The sequence below is a fragment of the Nicotiana attenuata genome, chromosome 5 (assembly GCF_001879085.1).
Source record: "Nicotiana attenuata strain UT chromosome 5, NIATTr2, whole genome shotgun sequence".
Taxonomy (NCBI): Eukaryota; Viridiplantae; Streptophyta; class Magnoliopsida; order Solanales; family Solanaceae; genus Nicotiana; species Nicotiana attenuata.
Window position 1 is genome coordinate 34350855 of NC_031993.1, and position 4760 is coordinate 34355614.

The window sequence follows — 4760 nt, forward strand, 5'->3', positions numbered from 1 at the left end:
GATATATATATATATATATATATATATATATATATATATATATATATATATATATATATATATATATATATATATATATATATATATATATATAGTTTCAAAATCCGAGTACAAATTGACTCTCAAAACTCATATTCTCATTTTTCAAAACATAGACTAAGTTTCTCAAAATTTCAGTTTGGTTCTCATAATTTTGATGTTCAATTTCATGTATAATCATGTAAAATATTTGGAAATTGATCAAAATCATTTACCTGAAAATTGTATATGAAAAATCCCTCTTTAAAGTCGCGTCCTACCAAGTCTAGGGTTCAAAATATGAAAATGAGACCGAAATCCCGTCCCTCAGCTCTTATGCAAATGCGACCTGGGGTTTGCAAATGAGAATCCCGCAAATGCGAAGAAAGATCACAAATGCGACAATCATCACACCCCTACTACAGTCGCAAATGCAACATAAAGTTTGTAATTGCGAAACAAAGACACCTCGCAAAAGCGACCTATATGATCGCAAATACGAACAAACTTACCTAAACCCACACATTGCAAATGCGAACTCTAGGTTCGTAAATGCGAACCGAGCATACTTCAGCCTAATATCCCAAATGCGACCTATATCTCTCAAGTGCGAGAACTGAAGCACCTGATCAAAACAAGCAAACTAAAACTCTTTCAAACACTTCAGAACGTGTCCGAAATGCGTCCGGAACTCACCCGAGCCCTCGGGACTCCAATTTTCTAATCTTTAAACCCGATTCTATTCCGTTAAAAACATATCATACACCATTTTGAGTCATTTTATGATATTTCTACAGTGAGAGAGAGAGTTCTTAGAGAGAGAGAGAGAGAGAGATCAACCTTCACACTAATATCCATCAATTCTTGCTAAATCCTTGAAGATTATCAAGAAGGTTCTCATATTGAAGGGAAGAATCTATACCCTAGCTTTTAATTTCGAAAATTTAGTAAAAAGGGGATAATTAGTAAGACAATTATTGGGTGTGGGGGTGGATATCTTGCATGCATATATTCTTAAAGTATGTGCGGAGGTTGGAAACTAAGAATGGGTGGAGGAATTGCAGAATCTTTAATAAAGGCCTTAAAAAAAATAATGCACACATAGTGTTTGATAAAATGCTCAAGTGAGCTATAATTATGATCATTTTCCTAATTTTGGATTCAATTTTGCTATTTTGCTAAATTAGATTGAAGTTGCTAATATTTCGGAACATCTTAGAGTTATAAGAAGCTCAATCGAGGTATGTATGGCTAAAACCCCTTCTTCTTAGAATCGAATCCCCCGGTGTTTGTATAGTTGGTGTAAGTCCCCAATTTGATCATATTAGAATTGATTAATCCTAATGTGTTGTGTTGATGGCATAGGTTCAATACTTGTTCTAAATGCTTATCATGTCATCTTGCCCTTTTGAGGATGTGTTTAAAGATGTGGAATACGTGTTAAGAAAGGTTAAGATTTCATATCAAAAATCGAATAAAGGTTGTTATGCTAATTTGTATGAAAAGCCTCTATGTGCTTAGGATCTTCCAAGTTTCTCCCTTATGTGTACAAATTTCTTACATGATAGGCCTTATTGTTGTTGATGATAATGTTATTTGAATGTGTAACAAAGGGAACTTGAATTGTGAAATACGGCCAAGCGCCAAGAATGACTTAATAAATTAGATTAGCTGGTTTAGTAGCAACGAGAGTCAAAGAAAATAAAGCACAGTCTATAGCTAGCAAGGTGTCTCCTAAATAGGATAGACTAACTAACTATACAGAAGCAGTCAATGGGAGAATATGGATTCTGTGGGATGCCAAAAGCTATGAAGTTCAGCACATAGCAAAGGCAACCCAACTAATTCATTGTTAGGTGACTAGTAAACTGCATGGTATGGTTTGTATGCTCACAGTGGTATATGGGTTTAATACAGTAGATCAAAGGAAAACTTTGTGGTCTCAACTTGAACAGATGGCTCCCAAGATCAAGATGACTTGGCTTATATGTGGAGATTTCAATGTTGTGCTAACTCCTCGGGATAGGCAAGGCAATCCTGTAACTATAGCTGAACTGAAGGACTTCTCGGAATGCTACAATAATCCGCTGCTAACTGAAATGCCTTGGAAGGGAGATTATTACACATGGACCAACAACCAAAGAGGGGATGACAGAGTATGGAGCAGACTTGATAGGGCGATTATAAATAATGAGTGGATGATGCAATATGGGCACTTGAGTGTAACCTATGGAGAACCATTCATTTCAGATCATAATCCTATGCTTATACCCCTGAGAGATCCAAGGAACAACATTAAAGTTCCCTTTAGGTTCTTCAACATCTGGGCAGATCATGAACAATTTAATCAAATTGTAGCACAAGGATAGGCCAGAACTATGGCAGTTGGAAAGATAAGGAATGTGTGGTTTAAACTGAAACAACTGAAGCCAGTCTTTAAGCAACTAAACTCAACAGAGTTTAAAGGAGTTTCGGGGAAAATTACACAAGCCAGAGAAAATTTGAAATAGATTCAAGAAGCAATGGATAACCATTACTCTGATATTCTAGCTAATCAGAAGAAAGAATGCCTACATCAATTGGAGAAGTGGTCATTGATAGAGGAAAGTGCACTGCAACAAAAGTCTAGGGCTACATGGATTAGACTGGGTGATACAAACAACAAATATTTCACAGCCATAATGAAGGAAAAGCAAACTCAAAAGCAGATTCTTGAGATCAACTCCTTAGCAGGTGGTAAACTACAAGAACCAAAAGCAATCAAAGCTGAATTTGTTGACTTTTATAAATATTTGATGGGAACAGCAGCATCTATCTTACTAGTTGTCAATAGATTGGTCATGAGGAATGGTCCCTGTCTATCACATATGCAACAGAAAGATTTGTGTGCCAATGTTACAAAGGCTGAAATCTATGAAGGACTGAATGCAATTGGGGACTGTAAATCCCCAAGGATAGATGGTTTCAATGCTTTGTTTTTCAAGAGATCATGGCCCATTATCAAGAAAGATGTCTGTGAAACAGTGAAGGAATTCTTTGATACAGGGATCCTATATAAGGCCATAAATTGCACCACTCTCACCTTGCTGCCAAAAGTTGCCAACCCAGACACAGTAAAGGACTATCGACCCATAGCATGCTGCACAATATTGTACAAGCTGATTGCCAAAGTAATAACTGGAAGAATGCAAAAAGTTATGAATCATATCATCTCTGACTCGCAAGCAGGCTTCATTCCAGGGAGAAGAATAGCAGACAACATTATATTAGCTCATGAGCTGGTTAAGTCATACAACAAGAAGCATATTTCTCCTACATGCATGATAAAGGTGGATATACAGAAGGCTTATGACTCTGTAGAATGGATATACTTAGAGCAGGTTCTTGAGGGACTGGCTTTCCCTGAGAAGTTTATAAAATGGATAATGGCTTGTGTGACAACAGTTAATTACTCTATCTTGTTTAATGGAGAATCAACAGAGCCTTTTAATGCAGCTAAGGGCTTAAGGCAAGGAGACTCAATGTCACCAATCTTATTTTCTATTGCTATGGAGTATCTGAGTTGACTACTCAAAGGTTTGAAGCAAGATAAGCAATTCAAATACCACCCTCGATGTAGCAAGCTTGGTATAACTCACTTGTATTTTGCGGATGACCTATTACTATTTGTCAGAGGCTCCATCACTGTTTCTGGACATTCTCATCTGCCTCAGGATTACATGCTAATTTGTCAAAGAATGTAGTCTATTGTGGGGGCATGGATCTTATGCAAAAGGCAGCTGCCATGAAAGCTCTTGGTTACATTGAGGGACAATTACCTTTTAAGTACTTAGGGGTTCCACTAGACACTAAAAAGCTATCCATTCTTCAGTGGCAGCCCCTCATTACTAAAATGGTAGCAAAAATAACATCTTGGATGTCACACCTCCTTTTTCACTACACCCGCAAGGGTGTAAAAGAGTTTTTCCACTTAAAGGACAATCAAAAAGGGATTTATTATTAGGATTCAGAGTCGCCACTTGAGAGATTAATGGTGTCCCAAGTCACCGGTTGAATCCCGATCCGAGGAAAATATGACTCTGTTTAACAGTCCGCGAACCAGAAATCCGAGTAAGGAATTCTGTTAACCCGGGAGAAGGTGTTAGGCATTTCCGGGTTCCGTGGTTCTAGCACGGTCGCTCAACTGTCATATTTGGAATATTTATCTGATTTCAAAACATGTTTTAGCTTATGTGCTTTTTAACCGTAAATCGCTTTTATTATTATTTTAACGAGAATTGCAACGTCGTGAAAACACTTCTCGAACCACGTCACATAAATGCACCCGTGGTTGTTGACACATTTCGACTTCGTTGAGATTTGGATTTGAGTCACGTAAATGCGCACTCGGGCTTAGGAAGGTAATGTTATTAAAATACGCGCCTAAAGAGACTAACACGTTATTATCTTTGGGGAGGGCCGTGAAATTCGCTAACGGCCCATTCCGAAATCTAAGTATTTTAACACACACACTTATCGAGGGCCCCGCAATTTATGTGTTTTGTCTAGCGAGGCTCATCTCGTTTATTATTTGAAAGGCAAACCTAAAGCAATCTATAATTTTCTATTTTTTATTTGTCTCTAATAATAAAAGAAGAAGCCCTACTTAATTATTATTGTTCAAAAGTTACTATCCTCTTGGGTCCATGACTTTTATAAGAACTTCATCAGTTTCCTTTGGGCCTCAAGCTTAGCCCAGGAAG